This window comes from Agelaius tricolor, unplaced genomic scaffold, assembly GCF_023055355.1.
Source record: "Agelaius tricolor isolate 1412-34295 unplaced genomic scaffold, bAgeTri1.0.p SCAF_15, whole genome shotgun sequence".
Lineage (NCBI taxonomy): Eukaryota > Metazoa > Chordata > Aves > Passeriformes > Icteridae > Agelaius > Agelaius tricolor.
In genome coordinates, this window is record NW_027269275.1 from 4,321,593 (window position 1) to 4,336,853 (window position 15,261).

Below are 15,261 nucleotides of genomic sequence, written 5' to 3' on the forward strand. Positions count from 1 at the left end.
TTCTCTTAACAATTTCATTGTCTTTGACTTATATTACTCAAGAATCCAACACAGTATCCTAGCAAGTGAAACATTTTTCTATTTAATGTGTTTTTTGGTGGACTAAGAGTATAAAAGGATCTGACTTCACGCTGTAGACTTGAACAGGCTATGTTTGTTTGTAAGTAAAAGCTAATGTTTTGCATTTTAACAGGGAAGGAAATGAACAGTGGCACTAAAACCACATCTGCCAGAGCAGAGCCTAGTGGCAAAAGTTACCTCTTGTTACAGTGATGACAGTATCCAGATGTCACACAGTTAGGGGCATTTGCTCAAATCTTTTTGAAGTAGGAACACCTGTGACCGTCAAAAGCGATAAATATTAGATAATAAAAGGCATTCCTGGTTGTGCACAGTGTAACCAACACAGTCAGGGACAGAGCAATCACATTTCCTCCACCTCCCTTCAAAACACTGGCTTGCCTCTGTTTATTCCTGTTTACATAGTGCTGAATCTTTGAGGGCCTCCTACTCTGCTTTTTTGCAGCTATTTTATATATAACATCTACTATTGCATGGTTTCCTCATGTGCTTTCCTGGGGGGTTTTGGGGGGAATTTTGCATGTGGGTTTTTTGTTTGCTTGTTTGTTTTTGTTGTTTTTAGACTGATATTCTGCAGGAACAAAGTTCAAATGCCTGGAGTTTCAGATTGGGGTAGCCACTGGGAGCTGAGGGTGTGTTTTTCTGTGCAGCTGCACGTTTGCTTAGGGCCTGTTGGGTGTTGCCCCATTAAAAGTAGTGAAATTGGATGCACACATTGCCATGAGCTACATTTCAGCACAACCACTTGAAATGTCATTCTGTGGGCTTTGCTCTCCTCACTCTCAGAGAATCTGAAGCAGAGTTTGAGGCTGTTGTGGAAACAGAGCCTACAGCATGCCTGAGTTCTTTATTCATTTGAAGATGGCCTCACCTAAAGCAAAAAAATCCCCAAACAACACAACAAATCCCTTTGTTTTGCAGTGGCCCATAAAAAGCTTGCCCTGTGCAATCCCTCCTTCTGGAGAGTTAACTGGAGCCATTCCTAGCTTGGCTTGGCTTTGCTGCCTCCTTACAGCTTTGAAGCTGCTGGTAACTCCCTGTGTTCTCCAAAACAACAAAGAGGGCAGTACAACACCATCCTCTTGCATGGAGGAGAATGTTTTGTTCTATAACTGCACTGCTTTCAAATGTGCATGTTCAATTCCAAGAGAATATTTAAGGTATCCTCTGAGTATCTGTGTTTACATGGAAATGGATGCAATTCTGCATTTCAGGGGGAAAAAAAATATGATTACACTTTTAGTTTTTGAATAAAAATGAAATTACTCAAGTCCTTGCAATATCAAAATCCACTGTTTCTGTTTGACACATCGATAGTGACCTCTGGGGTTGCTGTTCTGCTTCTCAAGGGGATTTTGTCTCTGCTTTTTTGGCTGGACTCCAGGTTTGGATGACAATTTCAAGGTTACAGTTTGTTTATTTTTTTTATCCAGAGACAGGGGAGATCAATCCTAACCTATAGAGAGACTGAATCTCAAATGCCACAGTGCCAGAGGCTTGACCCTCACAACGCTGAGCACTCGGAGCTCGTGGGCTCTCGTGTGGTACCTCGGGGTCACTCGTGCCCCTGCCACCCTCTGCTGTGCCCTGGGAACTGAATTAGTCTCTCACTTTGCTTTCAGAGCAGAGGATTTTCTTCCAATGCACTCAGTTGAATCCTGTCTTTCCAAGTAAAATGGAGAGTGGCATTCACGAGTTTCTCTTCGTTCTCAAAGGTAATGTTTGAGATTTGCTGGTTGTTTTTCTTTTATTCTTAGACTGTTTTCCACTAGTCTGTTCTGCTCTTGCATGCTGTGATCCTTTGTTTTCTATGTTAGCTCTGAAATATAAGAAAACCAGGCTGCTGGTTCAGGCAGCAGCTCCTTTTTTAGGAACTAACCTTTGGTCTTTGGTGGACTTGAGGCAGTGCTGAAGAGCAGAAGGCACTGCTGTTCTGGGTGTTGTCAGCACCAGGAAAGAGAAACACAGACAAAATGATTCATTTCTTTCTACTTCAGATTAATCCTGAAAACATTTTCCTGTGGCCACCCAAGTGGAGGTCTCCCTCCACCTCCCTGGTGCTCGGTGACCTTTAGCAGTCCCAAAAGGAGGCTCGGTGCTGGTGACAGTTGGGAGATGTCAGCAGAACCTGAGTGAAAATATCCCAGCACAGCACTTCTCCAGGATGACTGAAATCCTATTTTTGGAGATGATAACATCATAACCTTTTAATTTTCCTTTCTATTTTTTTTTCTGGGTGACAGATTGACAAACCTAGAGGATGAGGCTGTCTATTCTTAGAGCAGGTTTGGCGTGGGCACAGCCCCAGTTGTTCCCCACGCTGTCCTGCTGGTGTCAGCCCTGACCTCGGGAGCTGCAGCCCTTCCAGGGCCCTTCTCCTGCCGAGCCTGCCCAGGTGACTGATGTCAGTGCCAGAGCACAAGTGGCTCTGCAGAGCCAACAGCTCCTCCCAGACGTTGCATTGAGCTGCTCTGAGCTTGCACCTCCAAACAACCATCTGAATTCCTGCCCCAGCCAATCTTTTTCATTCTGTCTCCATTCTCTCATGCTCTTAACCAGTGCTCGCTTCAGATGGCATGATTAAAATCTAGGAGCAGAATGTGGGTCTTCTCTTGTGCAAAATTGTTTTAAGTAGTAGAGTCAAAGAAATAAGAAAATATCATTTTACAAGTTGTTGTTTATTTAATGTTTCCTTAACATAGACAGCAGGTTATAACACAGGTTAAGAAAAAGATGTGCCATAAGTTAACCTTTGGAGTTTATTTTTCTCTTTGATCAGTAGTTCCCCTTCTCTAATCCTTATTTTCAGTGCTGATGCTACCACCATTTCCATTTGTTGTATGTGAAAGATAACACTCCCTGATAATGAAGATATTAGTCAGACAATTGCCAGGATTGCTGCTTCTGAGTGTTTTATAATAGAAGAAGTGTCAGGGAGGGGGGCTTGCAGCAAGAGATTGTGCACAAGGAGAGTGCTTCTGCTGTCCCTGCTCTTGCTGGTGGGGATCCTCATCCACTGCCTCTGAGGATGAACAGCAATAAAGAATATCCAGAACCAAGATGGGATAATATCTAATCATTTCCTGAATGGACAAAGAAAATTTTAGGGTGAATTTAGAAGGGTATTACTATCTCAGCTTTAATGATACAATACTTTATATTAATTTAAAATTTCTCAACTTCAAAATATTCTTGTGGCCTCCACTCTCAGCCCACACAAAGCTGCTAAGACAAGGTACTTTTCCAGGCTAGAAAGAGCCATCAGTCAGCAGCACACAATAGATATCAAAGACATCCCACTTCTGAAGGTATCATTAATACCAGTGCAGAACAAAGTGCACTGCAGCTTTTCATACCTCATCTGAAAGAAAACCACAGTCAATCCCACCTTGCCTAGCTGAGAAGGAGGAAGGGATGTATGCTCTCTAAGGTTTCTCAAGGATGAGCACAAATTATGTCTGTTCAGACAGTGTTACTTGGCTTTCTATTTGCTTATGGATCACTCCAGTTATTCCTTTAGGAAATAAAGCACTATACTGTCAGTCTTCAAAAATATGTATTGTTAACTTGAGCTTCACTTTGCATTAAACATTTAAATTATAAATGAGACAGCTCAGGGTAAGGGTGTGCAGTGAGCTGTGGTGTGGAGACTGCAAGTCTGTGTGAAGGCCCTTTCAGAGAGCTCTGTGTGAAGGCCCTACAGCTGGCTGAGCATGGCTGGGCTCAAGGACAAAGGAAATGATAAACCTGCCTTAGTCCCAGGGACAGCACAAGGAAGGTGTGCAAGCCTCCCCCTGAGCTCTCTGCGGGTGTGGTGTGGGAGGACAGAGTCTGGGCTGGTGCTGGGAGCCCCCTGACGTGGGAAGGAAAGGCAGAGCTGCCCTGGGGAAGCTCCCTCAGCTGGTGGCTCCAGCCCTCCTGTCTCTGCTGGCAGCATCTCCACATTTTCCCTGTCAGCCCAAACACACAGAGGATAAGGCAGGGGCCCTTCAGACCTGCCTGAGGTAGATCCCTGAAGCACACCCAGGTGAAATCTTGGTGGGGGCACAGCTGGAAGTGGTTGCCACAGAATTTTCCACATTCCCTTCCCCTTGCTCTGCCTGCTCAGACTGCTTTACTCCACATTTCCAGTGGTGAGCCATTTGGACCCACAGTATGTATTTTATTCCTCATTTGTTCTGCAGATTAAGCTTTTTGTTTGTGAGCATAGTGTCACTTTTCACTATTCTGTATACCCTGCCTGCCAGGCAGAAACAGGTGCCTTATTTGTGGAAACTTTAAAGCACAGTAATACATAACACTAGTGGAAGCTCTCATGTTATTCCTACAGCCTCTTGAGCCTGAGTTAAGTGAAGTGATAGGATATGACACTGCTTTTTGTTTGTTTGGTTGGTTGTTTTTTTTGGTAACTTTTCCAAATAAATTTCCTGGAAATAAGGTATGACATTATTAGGCAGGTACTGAAGTGAAAGCTCAGTGCTTGTTTGCTTTGTAGCATTGTTTTACTTGTGCAGAGAAAAGAAAAAATACTGTGGCAAAGTGAGTGGCAGCTACACATAATGGAATATGTGTTTATCCCTGTTTATGTTTGCAGCATCAGGAGTGTTAATTAGAAGACTCTATTTCCTGTGCAGTCCTAGCTGCCATGTGTAAATAAATGTTACCTAGTTTGAGGTGAGTTATCCCATGTGTAAACAAGCAAACCAGACTTAGTTCAAACTTTTTGATAACTCACAAGATTATTCTTTCACTAAGACTTGATTTGTATGATTCTTTAATATTCTGCACAGTATTTGGACTGCATAATGGCAGTACTCCTGCCAGCAACCCAATGCATCTGTCTATCAAAAAATAACATTTCTGTAATTACAGGATGGGTGATGATGGGTACAGGGGAGGGAAATGCTGAGGGACAGCAGGAAGACAAACATAGCAACAAACCACACAATCTACAGAAGTCAGAGGAATATGGCAAAAATAAACAAAAACTAGTGGGAATTAGATCAGAGCAAGTATTACTGTGGTAAACAGAAAGAATGGTTTAACTGCAAAAAGCACAGTAACTAAACAGAGAGGGCCTCAGGATTTTGTGTGCTTGCAAATGAAGAGAATTTCCTCTAAAGCATCATTAAACTGTAGCCTCTGATAAATCTGAAACGCTGATGAGTGAGATTTGATTTGTCACTGTTTGCCATTTTATTTTAATCAGTGTTTCTGCAAGTGCATGCAAAACCTGGATTTTCAGGGGAAAGCTGAGACAGGCAGACTCCCTGGCTGTGGGGTTTGTGTGCACAGCCAAGGCAGAAATAGGACTGGAACACACTGAAGAAACAGAAATGCTGCTTTGAAGTGCCATATCTAGAAGGGAATGTTAAAAGTTTTGGAGGTGTGCTAGGAAAAGAAATTTCTTTCTGGTAGGAGTGTAACATTGTGGGCTCAATTTGGGTTTATTCAGAAAATTTTTGCTTTAACTCTTCTGTTGCTTGTAGAATAATTGGAAAACGCTAGAGACATGAGGTGAGCTGAATTAATGTGGAGAAAAGAATCTGTGACATCTCCAGAGGGATGATGGGGGATTGTACCCCTCGTGCCCCCAATCCTTTGCTATCCAGTTGACCCTTTCTCTTTGCAAGGTGTGGATTTCCTGAGGATTCCCTGGGAGTTCCCAGGTGCTGCTCTCACCCCTGTGTCCTATCAGGGATGAGTTGGATGCTCAATGGAACAGACAGGGACAGAGACAAGGTTTATTTGTGCTGGATTAACTCGAGTTCATCAGCATAGAGAGAGCCAAGCTAGACCTAAAAAAGAAGAGAATAATTGAAGAGAAATGGTTAGCAAAGACACAGCCTCTTACCAGCCCATTCAAGCAGGGAGCTGAGGCTTGTGGAAGTTCTCTTGTTCTCTCCTGAGAGCTGACCTTGAGCTGGAGAGGTAACATGGCTCCTTTCTCACTTTCTCTGTATTTGCATGGCTATAAAGAAAAAAAAAAGCCCTTCTTTTTTTTTTTTTTTTTTCTGTATCTTAAAGGCATTTTACTAATGTAATAGATAGAAAAGAAATATGTTAAATAAAAACATTTATTAGAGGACATAATTTTAAATATTTAATGATATAATTAAGTCTTATTAATGTAATGGTCTTTATTCTTCAGTTTAAAAATTCACAAGGTTAATTTCCCTTTCATCTTTATTATGCAATGTTTGCCACAATTATTTGTTATATATTCTTATAAATATTTGATGAATATTAGAGATTTTAATTTAAATAAAAATATAGGTCATGTTTTACCACAGTGTTATTCTAGTGTTAAGCTGGAATTAGTGAAATTAGCAGAGGAGTGAGTCAGGCCTTGCTATTCCTCCAGTTATTCCAGAGTTGGCTTCTCTGACTGGAGTGATCCATGGAAAACACATGTTGTACTCTTTCTGCACTTCTAAAGGCTTGCAAAGAAGCTGAGGGACACCAAGCTGTGGATCAGTCACATCATTCCCATGTTGTCTCCTCTGGGGGACATCATTTGCATCATCTCAGTCTCAGCTACTTATTCACTTGATTTTACTGCATTTGACAATAAAAACCACCTGTCAGCATTGGTAAATAAATTTAGAATATATTTCAGGAGATATTTACTTGATTCATTAAATTACTGGCAGTAAAACCAGTTGTTCTGAGTAACATGATTCTCCCTCTATATGCTCTGCCTGTTTAGCTCCTTATGAAGAAGGAAGGTCCTTCAGCATGGAGTCCTGTGCATTTAAATGATTGATACTCTCCTTCATTAGCAGTATTTCTTCCATATGCACCAGAAATATTTTTAGGGGAAATGGATGCTTTATTTTACCACAGCATTATGATTTTTTTAAGATCAGTCTGCCAAACTACAATGTCAGCAGCTGCTGAAAAAACTTTATGGGCAATATGTTGACTTACCTTCTTAATTAAATAAAAAAACCAAAGCAGAACTCTCTGGAGAGAAGTACTTTGAAATAAGCATATACTCCTAATCTGTCACTGCATTCAGAATGGAAAAACACCATTTGAGCTAGCAGCCAAATTTCAGCTTGTGCTGCTATTAGATTTGGGTTGTGAGGTGTGCAAAAGTACCTTTTGGTGAGTTTCTTCAGGTGTCCCGTGCTGAAACCTGGCCTTGAGCTACTTTAGTGTTTGTGCTTGTGCTGCTTTCCCTTGTGTTAGCTCCCCCAGCTCCCTTTGGATGGCTTGCCTGCTGTAATTGTCACCTCTCAGGGACCCAGGATCTGCTGCTCTCCCCCAGATAGGGAAGGCACTTCATGGAGAACTGAGCTCAAGGGATTTATTGTCTTCAGGACAGGGGTGGCAGACTGCTGTCCATTTTGAAGGTGTCCATTTTAGAAAGCTTCCCTTGCCACTGGCTGGCTTTTCCCCTCCCTGCTGCTCTCCAGGTGTATTTGCTGCTGCTGTTCACTCTTATCCCTGCAGTGATGAGGGCTGAACACACCTGGGGACTCAAATCTGATGGAAATGAAGGCAGTTTATTTGCCCAGATCCCTGCCAAGAGCTGTCTAACCCTGCTGTACTTTAGCTTTCAGTTATGAGAGCATCTATTCCAGCATTGTTTCTGGAATAACTCCTGTTGTTGTGTTGCTGCCAGCACAGTGCCTGGGTGTAGTGTGGCTGTTAAAACAGGGCATTTTATGTTAGAAAACCATGTATTGGCAAAGTGTGGTGCTCTGCTCTGTCCTGTCTGCCTCCTATGGATGCTAGACTGCACCAGAACTGTGTGTTCTCTGCAGAATGCAACACTCAAGGTACAGAGAGTAACCTTCAGCAGAGCCAAGCTGGCAAACGGGAAACAATCCTGTGGGCTTCTCTCAGCACCTCACTTGGAAACCACAACTCTGCCACCACAGCCCAGCTCAGAGGTAGTGATGATGACTCTTTCCACTTATAGGAAGTCCTACTGATTTTACAACTCATAAAAGATTCAATTCTCTCACCCTGTGTAGCATATCCCTATTATAGGCAACCATTTCATCTCTCCTGGGATCTACCCATCCCTCTTACCTCAGCTTTCAGAAGTCCATTAAAAATCTGTTTTGTTTAGAGTATGCTTAGGCTTGCTATTATCTTGGAATTTTATGGTAAATCCTGCCTGAAAGTGAATCCTTGGCTTTGAGGTCAGGACAGTGAAATGAGGAATGGGGAAAATCTCTTCAATGGTTTTGCCAAAATGAACTCATTTGTGCAGTGGAGAAAGTTATGTGGGGAACTCAAGTCTGCTTTTTAAATGCAGGGGAGCCCTTAGAAATAAGCCTAAATAAGTTAAACTTATTTAAAGTTATTATTTAAATTTATTTATAAGTTAAATAGCTCTTGCCTTTTTCAGAGGTTTCAATTCTTTGCTCTTGGAGCTGCAGCTGGTAATTTTACCTCTCCACACTTTTCTCTCCCAGCATCTCCTCACTTCTCCTCCTGTCACTGTTCTTTGGAGTCAGGAGCTGCTGCACAGAACCTGCTCTCACTGACAGACACCCTTGGGTTTGTCCAGCCAGGTGATGGCAGAATTTTGAGGGAGAACCTCAGCATCACAGGACAGGTGAGAACACACAGAACTTGCTACATGTGTGCCCCAGCCATTATTCTGTTTATATTCATGTAGGCTAGCCTGTTCTCTAAACTGCAGACAATGAGTACTTTTAAAAGACCCTAAAAGCATAATTAGGTTTTTTTTTTTTGTTAATCTTGTTCTAGGGTCATGTTTTGTTGATGAATGTGGTAATTTCCTTTTGCAAAGAGAAAACTGTTGTTTTGGATCTGATAACACCAAAAACTGTTTGTACTTTGACATTTTCACAACACCCAAAAGAATTATTGGGCTTTATTTAACTTAAACCTCTGAGAATAAAAATCTGACAGCAACAGGAGTGATTTGATTTTGCATGGAGGAGATAATTCATTTATAGCCACACAATTAATGCAGTGAACATTGAATTTCTCTTTCCTCTCGAAGAAAAGCAGTGTTACATATTACTTTGGGATTTAGGAGAGTAACTGTAAGGAAAAAAAAGGAGAAAAAAAAACTTATTTTAACCTGCTTAATTACTGCACACTAGAGGGCACTTGAGGTAGAGCAAACAATATTTGCACAGCTCCTGTGACTGAGCCAGCTCCTGACGCTCACAAGGCAGAGTGAAAACCCACAGCGAAAGATGAACTCCCCAAATTGCATCCTGTACAACTTGCACTAATGTACAACAAAAAAATAATGGTTGAATGCCTTGCTGGATATAATTTCCTTTTGTCTTTCTCCTAGTGTTTGATGTACTAAAGGAATAATTGTTTTTCTAACAGCCAACCTGACAGCAACTAGTCAAAATTGCAAACAGTGCCCGAGGAATAATAAAACCTGATAATGCAGTGTTATTTTTATGCACTCCCTAATATCACTGGTGCAAAAGGTACACAAAATAGTAGTTGGGGGGGGTTGTATTTTATAATCTCTGGAGAGTGGAAGTGGCTCAGAGTTAGTTGTGTTTTATAGTGCTAAATGAAGTGTTTGGAGATGGCAAAGGATGTGCTAAGGGCCCACGAGTCCAGGGCTGATGCTGGGTTCAACTTTTATTTCTGTCTGACACAACAGACTTTTCCTTGGGCTGGAGGAGGAATTTGAATGGTTACAGGAATTTGTTTGTCCAGTCAAAGCATAACTAACTTCAAAATCAATGCATGTTTCTCCTCACATCTCAAGTAACAAGGGAATAGAGTTGGATCAGATTCTCAGAAGGCCCAGAGTCAAAAGCAAAGGGTTTTGGGTGGTTGAGAATCACTTCTGTCACTTACAGCTTCTGCTGCTCTTTCTTCAGTGGGGCTTTCCAAGCTTTCTGTTCCAGTGCTGGATATTGAATTTTAACCATGTGTGATCCCTGAAGGAGTCTGGCATTCCTTTGCATGCCCCTCACTTCAGTCTCTCAGGGTTTCTAGCCTTGCCTGTTCAAATGTAAACACAAATTTCTTTCAGAGGGAAAAAAAATTGAAACCAAACCTATCCCAACCCTGTACCTTTATCTCAGAGGCTGCTTGTATCATTTCCCTTGTTTTAATCTATAGGATCACTTGTAAGCATTATATAATGGATTTTTTTTTTCAAGTTACAGATGTCTTCAGTGACTTCCCAAACACAGGAGATCATTATTTTTCCTGATAACCAACTTGTGATAACTGTATGCAAGCAGGCTTTAAAGGTTACAAGACAGTGATAAGAACCTATGTTCTAAAGGTAATTATGTTTGTGTGCTGGCACAGGGAGCTGATAAAAGTGCATATTTTATACAGAAATGTGCTGGACTTAAGGTAACTTCTTGTTTCTTCTTATTTCATGTCATGAAATGTCAATTCTAGCATACAAAGCAAATATCAATTCTAGCATACAAAGCAAATTAAATTAAGGAATAATCCTTCATGCAATTTGAGCAAAAGGTGCCAATGATGTAGAGTGGGTATTGCCTAAGAAAACAGCATTTAATGTGTAAAAAGCTTTATTGCAACAATGGCAGGTGATGCCACTAGTCCATAAACTTGCTTTAGTAACTTTCAAATCAGTTATTAATTTCTTATTACTTTGAAGTGGCATTTTAGTGGCAATCCCTGTAAGCAAAAGTAGCTTGCAGTAAAGTCATTTATCTTGATCAAGCAATTCACTCTGGACTCATTAATTGCATGTAATTTTGGATCAGGCTCCATTTTACATATTAAAAACTGAAATCAGCTACTGATGCTTTGAGGGAAATATCTCACTGGTAGGTGATCTGATGGGAATAAAATGTGAATATCAGGAATTAGCACGGTAGTTTCTTTTCCCCTCTCAAGCCCCGACTTTGGCATTGTCATTTAAATGAGATGACCCCAAACAGTGACTCCAGCAGTAACCCTGGCAAGGCTGTGCTGTGGCTGAGTTGCCCCTGAAGAGTTCATTTCAAGCCACTTCTGCTGGATATTTTTGAGCAGTAAGGTCTAAAGTCTCTGTCTTCAGGAAACAGCTGATTGCACTGCTGAGGAACAAAGAATTAAATGATAATCAACAACTGTTTTCACATAACCGAGAAAGTGAGAGAAGATGGTGGAATTCCATTATGCCACATGTTTTAGGTGACAGATACTTCCTGTCTGTATATGCATGGGAACTCACACAGGGGTTTTAATCCTTCTTACTCATAAAAGCAAAGCAATATAGAAGTAAATCTCCCAGTTCTCTTCCAAGCTGAGGTGAATTTTTTCCCAATTCTCCATCACAACCAGTCAAAAAACCAAACAAAAGCAACCCCAAAAAACTAAAACCCATCTAAAAGAAAAAACAAATACACAACTCCCCCCCCAAAAAAAAAACCAACCAAGCAAAAAAAAAAAAAGTAACCAAGAGATACCATAAATCCAAGATGAAAAATAACCCCACAACAACAAAACCAACAACCAACCCATACCACAAGCAAATACATTTTGTAAATAATCTTGTTTGTTTGGTTGTTTTTTTCCCCTGACCCCAGAATTTAATATGAAAAATTGCATTCCAGTTTGATCCAGGGTGAGATTCAATCATATGCATTTTGCAGACGACTTCTTTCTTCAGTACAGTCATTAAACTAAAAATCTTCATCCCATTGCAAATGGAGTCAGAGCTGCTTTTTGCTTAAAAAATGAAATGGCCATTTAGAAGATAGAGGAATAATCTTCCTTATAATATTTATTTAAGAGGAAACAATTTCTAGCCAGCATATTCATCAGTGTAATGCAGTAGTGTGTGTATATATAGATCTCTCACTATGATAAATATCATTAAATCATTTCATCTGGATAGGATGCAGAAAGCTGCAAATGTTCCTTTGCTATTCCAAGCTTATTTTTACATTAATTTTAATCTATACACTTCTTCCTGTCAAGATTTACTCCATCATCTGCAAGGCTTTCCAGCAGGGGAATCCATGGATGGCATAATCCATTTTAACAAGACACTTACCATCTTCTCCCACAACCTGAAGATGAAAGAGTGCAGCTTTTGCCCTGATAATTTCCAATTGCAAGAAAGGTCACGTAGAACAAATGGCACAAGTCAAAGGTTGAAATCAAAACAAAAAACTCAACTTTTAAGCTGCACTTGGAGGTACAACCTCTACCATTAGCTTTCTTCCCACACACTGCTGTGCTGCCTATTTAAAGCAAGGACATGAGGGCTCTTTTTAGGAAGAACTTTTATTCTTGGTTGCTTCCTTTAGGTGTTTTAAATGGAAATTAAAACAAGGTGTGCTACCACTCTTACTGAAATCTAAAAGAAGTTTCAAAACTGGCAATAATTCCCTGGAGTAAAGCCAGGTTGAGCATCCTCACACTTCCCTTGTGACAAGATCTGTATTTTCACTGCGTTGTTCGGTTGGTGGAACGATGGGGGAGAAAAACGCTCCTTGCCTCAACAGAACCCCAGGTAAAAGGAAACCACATTTCTGATCTTATCTATTGCACTGCCAAGTGTTTTGTATTTCCCTCAAGGCTCTCTGCCTGCTTCAAGTATTGGGTATTTTCATATCCATCCTCCTCCAAGCAATCCTCCCAGGCTCACAGCTCTGAAGGTAAGCGCTTGGGCTGAGGGAAACAAAGCCATAGTTAGATGTTTCCTCATTGACCTTGAAAAATGGCACATTCTGGGTGCATTTTGCTACATTCCCATGAGTCTGAGACTTTTCAGAAGGAGGATTTGTGCAAGCAGAAATGCACCTGTTGTCTGCACTAGCTTGCATTTAGTCAAGATAAAGCCGAGCAGGTAAGAGCTACACAGGGAGGGTCTCATGCACTGTCATGCACTCATAGGATCAGCATGGAAAATAAGATTAACAATCATGGAACTAAATATTATGGTATTCTTACTGTACAGAAGAATATTAGGGTCCACTTTCTGCAATCCTAGGTAGATCTTCAACAGAGTAGTCATCTTATCTTTTGGTTAAGGTGGAGAGGTTTGCAGGTGATCTGAAGGAGGTTCAGGTGACCAGCCCTTTAAAAATAAAGTTGAGTAATGAACCTGGTTTGTTAATATAGAACCACACAGCACGTTCATTTCTACCACACCATCGTACTGGTCACGGAGAGCTGGAGAAGGATGGAATTGATGGCGATTAAACTTCCCCAACAGCACCAGCTCAGTGTGGAACCAGCCCTCTATTTTTAGAGTCCCTGCCTGCACCTGACCTTGTGCTCTTACCCCTTCCCTTCCAGCAAACATCAGACTTGGGGAGGATTCAGAGCTAGGATGTATTATAAAAAATAATACATTTAATCTGCTAACAGATAATCCATGCAACACGACAAGGAGAAAAGCTCGATGGATGAGGAAGGTAGGCAGGGGCTGGCAGTGGCCTGTCCCCCGCGGGGTGCTGGCCGTGCTCTTTGCCTGTCCCGGACGGGACGAGCCCGCTCCAGCTCCGCAAAGCCCAAGGCAGGTGGCGATGCCCGGTGCCCCAGCAGCGGGGCCGTGCGGGATCCCGGCGCTGTCGGTCACAAAGAGCATTTGGGGACGGGCCCAGGGTCAAGGACTTACTGCGCGCTGCCGCCTCCATCCTCGCCTGCCGCTGCCCCGGGGCCACCGAGGCTGCGAGAGCCCCGAGCCGCCCGCAGCTCCCGGGGGCGTGTTGGGAAAAGCGTTTTTCAAGGATGCCCTCCCTGTCCCCAGGGCGCCCGCCCGCAGCGCTGTCGCACGGAGACGAGCGGCTGCCCGCGGCCCATCGGGTGCTGCAGCATCCCCTCCGCATCCCTCTCCCGGCGGGCATCACCCCAAAGGACGGCAACGGGAGAACCGGGGGGGCTCCCCCTCGCCGCCGCTCCGGGCACGTCCCAGCCCCGGCGGGCGCGTCCCCGGTGGCCCCGCTCCGGGCCCGGCCCCCCCGCCCCGGGCCCGCCCGGTGCCCACCCCCGCTCGCCCTCATCCCTCCGTCCCTCCCTCTCTCCGTCTCTCCCGGGCGGCCGGAGGAGATGCCCCGGCGCGGAGTTGGCGGCCCGGGCGCCCGGCAGGAGCGCGGGGAGCGAGCGGCGCCGCCGCCCCTGGAAAAGTTGTGTGCCTGCCGGGGGGAAGGCGGGCAGCGGAGGGAGGGGGAAAACCACCACCCCAAAGTGCTTACACGAATTTCCCAGCGCTAGACCTGCCTCCGAGATCAGCCCAATAAGAGCTGTCAGGGGAGGCTCCCGGCTCACTTTTCCACATCGCTTCACAGTTACGTTTGGCAGGCAGGCGGGCACGGTAGCGCGCTCAGCCCCGGAATTAGCGGATTTATTTGGAATATCCCTGCTTTCCTGGAGACGTGCGGCTGCCGCTGGCTCGTGCGAAGGGAGAAATTAATAACTGCGCTCCAGCATGCAGGCACAGAGACCCGGGAAGCCCGGCAAGCAGCGGCTCCGCCAGCATCGGCAGCCTCGGAAAGCATGAGAAGAAAATCTGGAGCGCCCTGCCTGTTCCCAGGGACTGGCTGATGGCTTTTTACCTCACCCTTTCCATCCGTGCGTGAAGTGGCTGTGGGCGAGCGGCTCCCTTGCTCCTTGAAAGAGTGAGTATTCATTTTATTCAGACAATTTGTGGCTGGCTGGCAGAGGGCTCTCGCCCCGTGGGTTTCTGGCTGACTTGGGCTCTGTGTGCGTGCAAGGTGCGCTGGGCGAGCGCCTTCCTCGTCCGTAGGTGCGGTATTAGACCGAACTGGGGTCCCTCATTAAGTCGGATGTTTTCAAATTGCCGATAATGAAAATGTCGTGGGATGCTTGTTAGTATTTTTTTATTATCATTATTATTCTCTCGGGAGAAGAAGTGCTGGTAATTGTATTTGCCTTCCCGCTTGTTGGTGGTTTTTTCGGGAGGTTTATTTTTCCTTCCGTTCTACAACCCTCCTTTAAAGAATCGGGAGGACTTTGGATCACAGAGGGTTGCTTCTAAGGCTGGCGAACCCGTTTCTTCTCCTTGTTTTCTTATTTAGTACAATAAGTCTCTGGGCTATTTCACTGTGTTGAATAGATGCAGGGCTGCATTCATGCATTGAAATAGATTGCAGTTTTCGTGCTGAGAATAAAAATCACCCACCAGCCAGATATGTAAATGAGGGAGGAGGAGGCTGGAAGAACCTTGAGGGGGGAAAATCCCCCCGATTTATCATCACCTTCCCTCACCGCAAAGCT

General features: G+C 43.6%; 1 protein-coding gene across 1 annotated transcript in view; it reads left to right on the forward strand.

Annotated features, from left to right (window-relative positions):
* The first annotated feature begins 14,423 nt into the window (after positions 1 to 14,423).
* The window catches only part of CDH8 (cadherin 8), a 162,926-nt gene continuing 162,088 nt past the window's right edge, over positions 14,424 to 15,261 (forward strand). The window contains exon 1 of the mRNA XM_071440258.1: positions 14,424 to 14,642. The gene's annotated coding sequence lies outside the window, so the exon portion shown is untranslated. The remainder of the gene's footprint in view (positions 14,643 to 15,261) is intronic.